We start from the raw sequence: 15,044 nt of genomic DNA on the forward strand, positions 1-15,044 counted from the left end.
AAAGGAGGTAGTAATAGCAATATAGCCATTTCTTGTGGTTCTTTTATGAGTAATAGATCCTATGTGTCTAGTGCTTTTGCTGGCAACTAATAGTATGGGAATTTTGGTGAAATAGATCCTATGATCACTTGATAAAGAAGTGTCCTAAGTTGAAGGAAAAAGAAGCCAAGAAGAAAGAGGTTGTATCTTCTACCATTGCAACTATTGTAGAATCTTCTATAAATGTAGATTGTGATGGTGTAGATGCACAATGCGCATCCAATGTAGAGTGTAGTTATGATCCTTCTATCCATGATGATGCAGGTATAGAATGGGCATTCAATGTAGAGTGTAATTACAACCCTTCTATCCATGATGCATCTATGTCAATTTTTGTAGAGTCACATGTTTGGTACTTTGATAGCGATGCTAAAAAACACATTATTTGCATTGTGACTATTTACCTCCCTTGACATTGTCTTTAATGGGAATACGATCACTTGTGCCCTCAATGCCTCTAATTCAATCAAAAGGGTTGTAATGATTGTGCTAATTGCTATGAATGGTAGTTCTTCCACACTTGTTGATTCACTTTATATATTAGGGATCAAAAAGACCCTTTGGTTTGTATCTACACTTGCAATACTTGGTCTTCTTGTTAAATTTGCGGATGAAAGATGCACACTTCATAATCTCACTTGTGATGATGAAATTGTTGCATTTAGAATTTTGTGCCATGGGTAAGCTCGTTTTATATGACATGTATGGAAAGAATATTTGTGAATGCAGTTGTTGTTTCAAATGCCAAACTTTGGCATGCATGTTTTAGGCATCTAAATATTTCTAGTTTGTGGGAATTGGATATGGTTGCTTCTTTCCTGCCTCTTTAAGCACCTTCTAAGTATAATTGTGAAGGTTTTATTTTGGGTTAAGATGCAATGTTCAAAGTTTGCAAAGGTTGGCTTAGTAACGGCTACATTAGGGAAATTTTGGACTCCCAATTGGTAGGACTTTGACTTTCTCCCTCTTGTCCAAAACGGGCACACGGTAAAATTTTTACAAATGAAATCAAAACTTGTTGGACCTTTTGGATTTAGAATGTACTCATCAAGATCTATCCAGTGATATATAGCATGCCATTAGATTCCTTATGTTCTAGAAGATTCCATTTTTTGATGTGACAACTCCGTCTTATAAATGGAATCTCTCCCCACATTTCAGTTTCAGTGGGAAGGCCTTAACTTCTACGAATCAACTCCAAATTTTTTGGAGTTTGGAGATTTAGAACCTGCTTTGTAAGATCTTTCCAATGATATGTTGGTTGATAGGGTTTTGACAAAGCATTTATGTCCTTCGTTAGGTTGTCCACTTTGGACTAGAAAGGCAAAGTCAAACCTCTTTATAGGGCCCCTTTGAGAGTCCAAATGTTTCCTAATGCATGCAAGTTACAAATTGTGCATAGTGATATTTGTGGACCTATACAAACTCCATCCTTAGTAATTACCTATACGTTGTGGCTTTTAGTGATGATTACTTCAAGTTGCATGGGTGTATCTGCTTAAAGCTAAGTCAAAAGTGTTTATGTGCTTCAAGATATTTTTGGTTATGGCTAAAAATGTCTCTAAATGTACTATGTGTACCCTCCGTTCAAATCAAGGGGGGAGTCTATGTCTTATGAGTTTAATGATTTTGGCTAGCCGTGGGATAAAAAACCAATGTATATTGCCATATTTTCCTCATCAAAATGGTGTGCTGAAAGAACAAACAGGTTTCTTATGGAGATGGCACACTGTATGGTTAAGAGTCAAGCTTTATCACATTTGTTTTGGCTTGAGACTATCATGTATGATGCTACTTATTACTTAAAAGGCGTCCTAGGAAATCCTTATAGTCTAAGACTACTTATGAAGCATGGCATGAGAAGAAGCCATCTATTGATCACATGCACATCTTTGGTTGCTTAGCTTATGCTTTGGTACCACAAAAGCAGCATAGAAAATTGGATGATAAGGCTATCAAATGCATTTTTTTTTTTGTAACAGTCTTAAAAGAAAGAGTTGTAGGTTGTACCATCTACAAACAAAGCATATCTTGGTTTCACAAGATGTTGTATTTGTGGAGGATTCCACTCAGCCCTTGTTATCATGTTTCAAAGATAGTAATGTTAGTTTGTAGGAAATTTATGATGGTTTCTTGCCTCTTTTTAGTGGTGGAAACTTGAATTTAAGTTCTAGTACTGAGGTAAACATATTACCGGTGGGGTTTTTCAAAAATTTCATAGATCAACCTAATATTGATGCAGATGTACTTAATACGGAAAGGTATGAGAATGAAGAGGCTAGGGGTAGATGTAAATGGTTGGTGCATACTTTGTGTGATGGTAAATTGGATGCACCTATGTCTAGTCGTCCTCTTGTTGATTCTTGCCATGCATTATATGCATCCAATTCTTATGATTTGGATGTTTCTAGTTTATGTGATGAAGAGGAACCTCTTTATTTTGATGAAGCACAAAAAACACAATCAAAATATGATGCACTTGTAGAAAATGGAACATGGACTTTATGTGATTTTCCTCCTTGCAAAAAGGTCATTTGTATAAAGTGGGTTTACAAGTTAAAATGCAATTTGGATGTTGAGAAAGGTTATGCATAGTAGAAAGGAGTTGACTATGAAGAGATTGTTGTATGACTACTATTTGTCTTCTATATGCGTTGAGGTATTGTAACTACCTTCTTGAATGGTGATCTATTTGAGGAATTATATGTAACACAGACTCAAAATTTTGTTAACACTAGTTCTGTAATTGGACATTCAAGTGTCCTGTTTTCCTGCCAAGTTTCAGCAATTTATTTGTCAAGCTAAAAAGAAATTTTTTACACGTTGCTTCTACCATAGGTTGGTTATAAGGGAAAGAAAACCTTGGATTTTTCTCCGTGCCAAGATAAAATCCCTATGGAGAGAACTATGGTAAGTTATAAGCTATAAATTTTAGTAAAATTTCAAGCTATTTTGCCAAAAAAATCATAAAATTCTTATATCGTTTTGTAGAAATGGCCTTTTTTATGTTTATAAAAGTCAAATGTTAGTACTTAGTGCTACAAAACAATAGAATGCCCTTCAAAGACTAGTTTCCATGTCACATGCAAGTTATAGACATAATTTCATACTTGAGCATTTGCTGAATAAGAGCATAATTTTGGTCTTCCAAAGGTCCCCTCATGGAATTGGGGCTATTATGGTGTAGTTTGACAACTACAAATGACTTTATATGTTAAAACCAAGAAAGTACATGTTTTTTTGGCTCCCTAACTCAGTTTAATCTCATTGCTTGACTTCTATCTTAAATGTTTTATCGTGTACAAACTCTAAAAAATCTTGAGTTCTCCATAATAACATTGAAACCAAGGTTTTAGGTGCCCCAATTATGTCTGTACCATGTAATTTAATAATTTTAGTGGATCTACATGGAAAGTTTGATATTATTTGAGGTTTTGAGCGCTTATGTCTCAAGCATGCAAATATCAAAGTTTTCTCTTACGCAGTTTTGAATATTTGAAATAATTCAATAATTGTTGTATACCAAAGCCCTTCTCCTTGCCACCTTGAGTCCTCAATGGAGAGGGTAAGAAACATATCACTTTCTAAAACTCACAAATACATCAGAAACATATTTTCTTTGTATACGACAATATGCTTGAGATGGCCATATCAAACACGTAGAACTTTCCATTATTTTATATACTCGAAAGTAAATTTTTTTGTACATGAAACTTTCAATTATCTATAGCACAATTGTGGAAAAGTCATGTAAAATTTTCTACAAGGTCGCTTCATTTTTTTTTGAGCTTATAAAGTCAATGTCTTCAAAGCATGAATCACAGTCTTATGAGGGTCAACTTGATGAGTATAGTTAATGATCGTGGTAGCTTCTAAAATGCAAGGTTATATTTTTAAAAGACCCTCTAACTAACATATTTAATGATATCAGGAGGGTTTTCTTAAATATATCGTCTAATGCAAGTAGAATTTAATTTAAATTTATGAAAAAAGGACACTTCAGTGTCCTGTTTTGGTACCAAACTAGTGTTAAGAAAGGACAAGAAAGAAAGTGTGAAAATGAAAGAAAGATTTATATAGGTTGCAATCTCCTCATGCTTGGTATGAGAAAGATGACACTAATTTGGTTGAACAAGGCTTTTGTAACAGTACAACTGAAAGCACTTTGTATGTCAAACATGAGGGTGATTCATATCTTGTCATCATTTGTATATAGACATCCATTGCTGAATTCAAGGCTATATTGAATGCTACTTTCAAGATGAAAGACTTGGGGCTTTTGCATCATCACTTGGGCATACATTTTAAGCAATGTGATGGAGGTATTTCTTTATGTCAAGCAAGATAAATAGAGATATTACTATGTAACTTTAGACTTGGGGACCACAAGACATATTTCTACTCCAATGGGAACATGTTTGAAATTGAGTCTTCATGATGTTGGAGATCTTTTGAATTCCATTCTTTATTAGATTGATGTCGGTGAATTATTTATGTATGTAATACTAGGCTGTATGGATCACACGCCTCTTGGATGATTTGGGTGTTGTATAGGACACTGCCAACATCATCTATGCGGGTAGCCAGAGCATATTAGTAGTTACAAAGAACTGAGTTTTTCATGCTCACGCAAAGCACATTGAGTGCTTTATCACTATGTCAGGGCAAGACTCTTAGCAAGAGAGATTAGCTTGCCTTATGTGCCAACATAAAAAAAACTTGTAGATCTATTCACAAAGGCATTGCCTTGTGAGAAGTTTGAAGCTTTTGGCAAGGCTTTGGGCCTTATTCTCTTTGTTAGTTGATCATTTCCTTAGGGAATGGAAATTCCCTAGACACTATGTGCCAACTCTCATTACCACATGTGACATCACTACCAGGGGGAATTGGTACCATATATGTGGCATTGATGTGTATGAACACACTTAGAACCACCATGTCACTTTTTCCCTCACTAGGAGTTTCTTTCTATTGTGCATTGTTTATATACCCATCATTCTAGGGCTATGCAAGGCACCACCAAAGAGTGTCATAGTTGCACCACACATGTGGGATGGTTGGAGATGCCCTAGCTGGTGGAAGAGCTCAAAGATCCCTTCTCCACTTGAGATGCTTGTGGTGAGCTAAATAAGTTGTATAAATACTCTTCATGTGATACTCCAAGTTTTCCATGTGGGACTTTTTCCTAACACATGGTAGCCTCGTGAGCCTCCATCATTGGACCCCCCAAAGAAATCCATGATAAAGCACAAAGAAGAAGACTATTTGGCCATTAAAAAGTCTTATGGTCTCCAATTGACCCCCATCATTGGACCCCCCAAAGAAATCCATGATAAAGCACAAAGAAGAAGACTATTTGGCCATTAAAAAGTCTTATGGTCTCCAATTGACCCCCATAAAAAGCATGTTGAGTTGATGAACCCGATGTCCACATCTTGCAAACACATCAATTGCCAAATTGCACCAACTTTGTCAAATCATATAAATGGCTCTTGTTTTTTTTTTCTTTTTCAATTTCCCAAGAAACAACACAACATCCACCCCCTTTGAATCTACACATCCTCTAGCATGTGTCAATTGCATCAAAAACTACACACATAAATTTGTAAACACCTAATCATCTCTACATTGTGTGCATGCCAGCAGTAGACACCCAATAGAGAAAGCTCAATAGTCTGTATAGGTAGCCAAGCATAGACACCCAATAACCAATGAACCCCATATTGTAGAGCAAACATAGATAACCTACCATATTATAAGCATCCTCATACCCACTTGGGTCAAATGGAATAAGAATAATTTGGTCAAATTCTTGATCTTCATAAGACCCTTACGGCACATACAACATCAAATAACCATAGAGTATACGTGTTTTGCAAACTTCACACAAAATATAACCATAGCTTGGCCACAATACCATATAGTCATATAGAATTTGCTTCCAAAAAATTCTAGATCCACCCAATCCAAGATGCTTAACAAGGTGGTTGTTTATCATGGTTTTGAAAAGCCATAATTTTGAGGATTTATGGCAGATGAGGCTAATGAAAGCTGGATTGTAGTTCATATTGTCTACTTTGGTGGAGCAAAAATTAAAGATGCCTGCAAAAGAGAGATCATGTGTTTTTCATTGGGAACAAAGTATGGTTAAGCACACTGTTAAGTGTATTGACTCCTCATTTCAAGAAGAGCATAAAATACTCTATCAAAAATGGTTGCATGCACCATCAGAACAAGCAACTCAAGTGTGCAAGGATGAGCTCAAACAGTTCTAGAGAGCAAGACATGCTATTTTGGATGAGATTCCAGCATTGGAAACTTGATTGTCATGGTGGGATGTTAGAGTGCCACACTAGGGAGACATATTTGTTGCTTAGGATGAATCAGGAGCTTTTCTCCCAAGAACAAATCTTTATGAGGTTAAACATGCAAGTATGCATGCTTCAATTGGTTACAAAACAAACATTGGCCTTTATGAAGTCACATGTGTAGATATGTCAGTGGATGTTCTTCAAAGTGTACGTTATAATTCTTACTTGAAGAGCATGCAATCATCTACATGATCAATGATGAAAACTTCATGCCCAACACATAGCACTTGTAATTCATACAATACACAAAAATATATCCCAAATCTAAAGAAAGAATCTAAACCCCATTGGTAATTGGAAACAAAACAATTATAGTTCCACTCGGCCCAAACTTCATACCCAAGACATAGCACTTGTACTCCATACAATAGACAAAAACCTGTCCTAAATCTAAAGAAAAAATAAAAACCCCACTGGTAATCAGCATTAACATAAGAGCAAGGACTCCCTTCAAGATCCCTTATACGATCAACAATAAGGGAAATACCATTAAAAAACCATATCTTGCACATCCTTGGAGGAAGCTACAAATTTCTTCCCCATGCTAAATTGGTAGATGATCCGGTTCACCATATTCATCCCCTCTAGCTTTAAAATCGTCATGCAGTTGTTGGAATTCCATTCCCACACCAACAATATCAGCACATGGAAGCATAAAAACATCCTCTACAATGGTAGAATCTTGGACACCATCATAATATGGCAAAAAACTTTAAATGTTGGATTCATGCAAACATGCACAATGCATAGAAGTAGATTTCTCCTTGATACCATGCATGAGTCCTCTCTCTGCACTTCGTAAAACATACTTTGGCTAGTTGGAAATCCATCCTTGCTTTGCAATACCTGCACCCCCTCTAAATAGGAATTCCCGTCACTAGGGGTATCGCCACATGTCAAATCATATGCATATAAACCACATAGGAAAGCATCAATGACACTATCCTCATCTTGATTTGCATCATCATCATCATATGCATACACTTTTTTGGTAATACACATAGACTCTTGCTCCTACTCATATGTATCTATGGTATCTTGTGCAATTATCAGTTCATAGCAAGGATTTTTTTTCTCATTCAAAAATTCTTCACATACCTATAGATAGCCCAAACACATGATATCCCTCTTTGAACCAATCATAGAGCAGTAGGTATCTTCATTAACATCTTTAATTGGGTTTGCTAATGGCATAGCCATTAGCTTTAGGTATTTCTCAAAGATTTTCATTGGCTTCAATTTTTGGCCCTTCAACTTGTAGGACAATCCCAAAAGCATCTTTCTCTATTGCTAGTTTTTCACAAACTTGTTTCCAAAAGACTTCATAATTTGGTGCCTTCTCATACTTATATCCCATTTTATTTGCTATATAGCTTTCTTGAATTACTACTAGTAATCACATATTTCTTGGCAACATCTTCTACTTGTTCAATTAAATTTGGAATAGCCAACTACACAAATGACTCTACCATAAGATCCTCTAAAACTTCTCATGTTTGCATCTCGATCTCCTAGTAGAAAAGATATCCCATCTAATAGTGGCATTCAAACGTATTGTACTCGATGTACACAACATCTAATGTTGTTTCCACATCACCCTTAACTTTCTTTTGCTTTGATTCATGTGTCCCTTCATTGTTGACACAATGCTTCAATCACCTATATCAACAAGTTCGGTGTATTTTGTACCTCTTTGAAGAATTACTTCATGCTAATTTTTAAATTTTCTACAAAAATTAATACACCCCCTGCTATAGCTCTATGTGCACTCTCTCACCCCATGGGATTTATGTCAAGCTCACCAAATCTATCAAAGTGCATGGTCCTCTAAAGTTGACCGAGAAAGTGTTAGGCCTCCCACTATGAGAGAGATGAGAGAGAGGAGCACAGAGAGAGAGAGAGAGAGAGAGAGAGAGAGAGAGAGAGAGAGAGAGAGAGAGAGAGAGAGAGAGAGAGAGAGAGAGAGAGAGAGAGAGAGAGAATAGGATGTAAATAATTCTAATTGTAGTAGATAATGATAGATATAGATTGATTTGATAGACATAGCAAAAAAGTCATCCGTGGGATAATAATAACTAGATAGGTAATTACAAAACACGATAAAAATTAAGCTCGTAAACCACAATCCCTTCCAACTAATGATTTTGATAACCCAAAGTTGACAACTCAACCATACACATCATCGCTAGGGTACACCTCGGTTGAACAACCCAAAATTAGGAACTTGAACTTGTGGATTGATAGGCTCAATCTCCACCACTAGAAATGAATGATCATCAAACATTACCCCGATCAAAGCAACTCGGTTTGCATAAACACCAAAATATGATAGAATACCTGTTTCAAATGTAGGTGATCATCTACTACCTTTCTTTGTCGTGAGAGAAAGCGGGGTCTGTTTGGCTCTTTTTACTTGAGTGGTCTTGCACACGATGGATTCATCTTCATTATCTCCCAAGTAAGAAGGTAATGCTTTTAATGTCAATGGTTTAGATATTCCTGAAGCTTCCAATCCGCAATCCTCGTACAAGGATTGTAAATCCATGTTCATATCAGATGGTAGGTTATCCAACCAGACTTCCTCTATAGGAGCTGGCTTTAAAGTTAGGCTCCCATCATTGACCTCTCTGACCTTTTCCCATAAGTGTCCTGGCCAGTCGTCCTCTACGAATGGAATTCCGTCTAAGGCATCTTCGCTGTCCGGCACTATAAGCTCTGGTTCATTTGTTTCAAGGTGGGGTTCTGCCACCACATCAAATTTCACTTTCGTTTCTTCTATTGCAAGCTCTTCAGGTTTTGCAATACTTTCAAGCTTGGGTGTTTGTTTATCTAGTATTTCTTGCGTGATTTATATCAAATTTTGATAAGCCTCCAGCTTTGCTGCTTCCATGTCTGGAGATGGATAGTTTTTCCATTTGTTTTCCATGTATTGGTCTGCTTTAAGTCCTACTTGGTAGGCTTCCAAGGCAGCATTAATAGGCTCAAAAAATTTATCAACCAGAACGGATCCTCCAGATTTCACGGTTGTTTCCTTGAATTCACTGCCTTTCTCTTTCAACTTGCCTTGGGCTAGCATTTTTGCTTTCTCTTCATTTTCAACCCGTTGTTTTTGTTTTCTCATCTCATATATTTTTCTTCTGCTCCTTTTTATTTTTTGAGAAGAAACTTTCGTGTTCTTCGAATCATCAGAGGAGTTGTGTTTCTTTTTCTTTGCCTGTGCTCTAGTGATTACCTTGATTGGAACAATCGGTTCACTCTTTGATGAGCTACTAGGCATCACTTGGACTACGTTTACAACAGTTTTTCCCTTGTTCAAAGGATCAGGACAATCCTCCGGAAAGTGTCCTCCCTTTTTGCAACATTGTATGCAATAGGATTCAATTGGTTTAATGTTTTTCTCAGGCTCTGGACATTCGTTCTTCCAATCGTCATCAACACCACAGTTATGACAGTTTCCTATTCTAGGCTTAATCATGGGTCTTCCCATGGGAGGTTTGACACCTTGATTAGCTACATAATACATTGGTGCGAGCTCTGGTGGAGCATAAGTCGTTGTTTCTTCCATTGGTGGTGGATGTGGACTATACCAATCTCCTTCTACCATTATTGTAGATGGACTAGGCTCTGCATAGGGTGTAACAGGCACTAACGCTTGTTCATCTATGACTCCTTCTGAATGCATGTACTTTACAGGCACTGCATTATGTCCTGGATACGGAGGTTGTTGTCCCAACACAAGTTGAGGTCTTTCCATACCCATTGATGGTCTTTGAGCTTGTGCCATATTAGGCTGATATCTGTACATGGGTTGTCCTTGCGGCCTCATGGGCACATACTCAACATTCCCATCATACTTTGGTATGTAGTAGCACTCGTGGGTCTCATGGTTGGTCCATTTACCCTCGATTGCACACCAATTTTGTGGCCTAATTGGTTGTCCCTGTGGAGGTATCCCTTTTCCTGGTACTCTCATAGGTGCTTTTTGCATATTGTTAATCATGTCGTTCATCCTTTTTAGCATATCTTCTATGGTTGAGAGCAGTGCCGTAGCAGCCGTTCCCACTTGTGCTGGTTTTGTGGATGCTGTTTTCTCGCTTTGGTTATCCCTAGGGACATCCTCTTCATTGAAGATCTCACAACTGTCTCCTAGGTCAATAGCATCAGACACACATGCTTCTAGGGTGGTATGGTTTTTACTATAGAGTATAGCATGAAATTCTTTGTTTAGAAGTCCCTCTACAAATAAGATACAAGTCGTTCTTTTGCAGGTATCTCCATCTCTGGGCATTTGGCAATGTATTGTTTCATTCAAGTTGCACAATCCCTAACAGACTCACCATGTTTCTGTTTCAAGCTGTAGATTTGAGCTGCCGTATTATGTTTAATCCCCGTTTTGGAACAAGCAGCTACAAATCCTTGAGCTAATGTGTTCAAGTCCATGATTGACCTTGGTGGAATGTTTCGGAACCATGTCAAAGCTGTTCCTTCTAGTGTCATTCTAGACCCCTCAAATTGAGTATGGAAATTGAATATACGCTCTGCTATTAGCACTTGCTTAAAGCTTGCTAAATGGTCATATGGATCCCCTAATCCACTGTATTTTCTGACCCTTTTTTTAAAATCAGTTGGTCTGACACGTCTATTTGGTTCAACTCCAGGTCTTCTAGGAGTTGGTCCTGTTCCGAGTCCTTCAAACCAGTCTGTTGGAAATAGTGACTCATGTAGCCTTGGACTGGCCTTAGTGTCACCCGGTTTTCTACGTGATGGGGTGGTTTCTGGTTTCTTCACATTACTCTCAGATGATCTCTCATGATGTTTGTCTCTTGGAGTGGTTTCTGGTCCTTGCCCCAATATCCAATCCCGTATGGAATACCCTTGGTATTTGGTTTGTTCTACCTCCTCAGGAGTCATCATAACAAAGTTGTTGTTATAACAATCCCTAAACAAGTAAGTTGGTAGATCTGCAAATCCCTTATCTTTGATCTTGAAGATATAGATGATCTTCATGGCCGTTAATTGTCCTGGTATGGCATGAGAAGTCCACAAAAGATCTTTTATATTTCTATCTTCCCAACAATAGACTCCGATCTTAGGATTATCCATACTAAGCCGTTTCAAAGGCTTCAAATCTACTTGATCGTATCCTTCGAATTTTAAAGTTGGTAGTCCTTCTTTGGCTGACATATCTAGGATTAAGGTGTTTACTTCTAACCCCCATTTGTCTACCACATCAGGATTTTTGAGTTGTACATATTGAGTTTCGTTTCGATCCATGTACATTTTTCCTTGTTTGTTTGCCCTAACCTCTTCTTCGAACTCAAAACCATGGTCATCAATGTGAATAGCATACTCCTCGTTAGGGTCCAAGTAAACCTGGGCTCCATGACGGTTAGTCTTGTAAAAAGAGAGTATATGCTTATAGCGCATTGTCATTTCGGTTTTCGAGTGAGTCGAGTAAGAAGACATTTCGGATGTTGAATCTAAAAAAGTGTCTAATACTTCTTCAGGGATTGTGTGCAAGGAATTGCCTTGATTCATGCTTTCTTTGGTGGATACTCTACTGGTGGTTTCTCCGAATAGGCCTTGATTTCTTAGTACACGACCAGATCTAAGGTTCATATAGACTTATGAAGCTCTGGATAGAGTACTCACCTTGGATTGACTTGTCGTAAATTTCCACTCGATTCAATTGCAACTTTCTGTCAAGCCACTGATTCCCCGTCTGCAACCTGATTCCTGTATAAAATTAATCAAGTTAGCTATTTTTCTATAAAGACAGTAGAGCTCTTGAGAACTCTCATGATTGGTCTCTGTGAATCACTTAAAATCGTGCTATGGAGGTCAAAATTTGACTTTCAGATTCGACTTTAGCAAAATCAAAGGTCTAATCTGCAACCTGTAAATTGAGTGATCTATACCAATTTTGATCCGATTGAACCCAAAATTGTCCTCTGACTTTATATTATGCTGGTCTAACACTGTATAAGCCCAAAAGTCAAAATTGACGTCTCAGGATGTAACATTTAATGGACTCGAAACTTATGTGTAGCAGAAATTAGCATGAACATAGTGGGCATTTCATTAGAATAGATTCCTAATGAGAATTACAAGAGTGCGCGCTTGGGTGGAGAGAGCAACAAAAAGCATAACACCTAATTAGATAGCATGAACAATACTTTCAAAAGAGAGAGAAATTAAGCCATTGACAACAGTTGAGGACCGTATTTGCATGGAGCCGGTCCCCCCTCCAAAAGGCTTTGTATTATGGTTTCTCCCATCAAGAGAGACATTGTACAACACAATTCTTTGTGTTCCTTCAAGACTAGCTAGTGCAATGAAGATTAAAGCTTCATGCACTAAGCAAAACACTTAGCAAACACAATATCAATTATCCCCGGTCTCAGACCCAAGACCTCACACACCTTCGAAGATGGTGAGAGCTAGTAGGGTATGAGAGTAGATTGAGAGGAAGAAGGAGTATCTTACGAGAAAGATGTACATCTCCTCACATAATCACTCATATTAGCATAGCTTAGCTTAGTAATTAGCTTGGTAGAGGAGATGAGCATGCATTGAAGCTTGTCTCTTGGTTGGATTTGCATCCACATGCCAAGAGTATGTCGATGTAGGCTTCTATCTCACAAGCTTGGAGTAGGTGATGAGCTCTCCATTAAAGCTTGGGAAGAGATAGTCTTCTTTTCTTCTCACATAGACTGTGTGTGTGATAATGCCTTGCAAAAATCAGCCCCCTCTCTCTCTTGGGCAAGCCCTCTTGCTAATTTCTCTTGTTATCCTCCCATTGGACCTCTCCAGGGCTAGCCTATCACAATTAAGCAGCATAAGTGATAGCCTTCTGACATGTGTCCCCATTTCCCATTTTGTTAGAGCTTTAGGTAATTTCATAATTCAACATGACTCTCATTGGACCCCTTTGCCTCTTGGCCAATAGGAATCAGGCAAGCCATTGGGCTGCTGAATGCTCATTGGACCCCTTGGGAGACTGTCCAATAGTCTTCTAGAGGACTTAATTCTCATTGGTTCTTTTGTTACGTGTTTTTAAATTAATTAAACTAGATTTACTATAGTCTAATTCTCATTGGTCCACCTCCAAGGCCATCCAATAGGAATTGGGTGCACCTTGTGGGCATCTGGCCTAGGGAGCTGACATGTGTCCCTCATTCCCTTTGTGTAAAGGGATCTTGTGTGTGTGTGTGTGTGTGTGTGTGGCTTTCTCTCTCATCCCCTACATTCTAGGCTCGCCCCCTCCCAAGTAGGGATTGCAAAGACTTTTTTGTACACACACAAAGCATCCAGTTCGCTTAAGGTTGACCTTTGGACACAACCTTTGAATTTTGGAACCTTAGCATTTTGGAAGTCTTAATGGGCTGAACCTTAGGGTCTTTTTAGCCCATTGTTGCACATGTGTCTTTTGCAGATGGCCCCCCCTTTGAATCCCTATTTTCCCTCCTTTGGATCCCTACTGTGACCGGTCTACTAGCTTAGCCAATATTCTAGCTTTTTCTCCCCTGGTACTTCCCCATATTAAATGATCAGTTTAACATGAGAAAATCATTTAGGAGAATTAGATATTGATTATTATGACATTACCTCTCTCTTGAAATCATAGTCGTCCTCGACTATGGTGTAGAGAAGATAAAGAATATTCATGAGCCCTTTTCTTAGCGGGTAGAGGATCCCTATGTTACCCTACGACATCATTCCACAATGGATGACTAGTCCATTTGGTGCTTGAGAGCCTGAGGCTGCCGCAAGCATGTCTACACATTAGTCCTATCAATCTTCCATAGTAGAGCGACAAGCTCTACTTGGTGTTTGCGAGACGTCGTCTCCGCAAACTTGATCTAAGCATGCATACTAATTCATTTTTGTGCACAGTAAAGAAAAAGAGAGTCTTATAAGACAAAAACTTTGTTCATTTTTAACATTTTGTACATTTGCTTACTCTTGGGAAGCATTGTAAGCATTGACAAGGTTTAGGTTATCCTTTAATTGTATGCCTTGCATCCATCTAGCATCTTCAAAAGGATAATTCTTAAACTTAATAAGATATCGTCGGATAGTCTTACCGCCTCTTAATACCTTGTCTTCATGTCGCAGAATGGACTCGGGCTGCAGCACCTCCTCTTGGTCCTCTATCTCCGGTGGGTCTTCAATAGTTGGTTCTTGAGGTGGCTCTCCTTTGTAAGGCTTTAATAGGCTCACATGGAAAGCATTGTGTATGAGCCAATGATTGGGCAACTTGAGTTGATAGGCCATCTCATTGATTGGCCTAAGAATCTGGAAGGGACCATAGTACCTTTTTGCTAGCTTAGCATAGTACTTTTGGTGTCCCGTAGGATTCTTGCCCGTTGTGTGCCTTAATCGAGCCTTGGGAAACTTTAATAAGACCCAATCATTTTCTTTAAAGGCTTGGGCTCTTCTGTGCTTGTCAGCAGCAGCCTTTTCTCTTTGCTGTGAGATAGAGATAGCATCCTTAATCTTTTGAAAAGATTCCTGTAGGTCTCGGCTATACTCATCTGCAGCGAAGATCTTCCCATGTACCTTAAGTAGCAAGGGACTTTTTGATCTTCCCTCAATTACCGCGAAAGGTGCTTTTCCCGTGGAAGTATGTAC

Source organism: Adiantum capillus-veneris, chromosome 29 (genome assembly GCF_014529385.1).
Source record: "Adiantum capillus-veneris isolate H3 chromosome 29, ASM1452938v2, whole genome shotgun sequence".
Lineage (NCBI taxonomy): Eukaryota > Viridiplantae > Streptophyta > Polypodiopsida > Polypodiales > Pteridaceae > Adiantum > Adiantum capillus-veneris.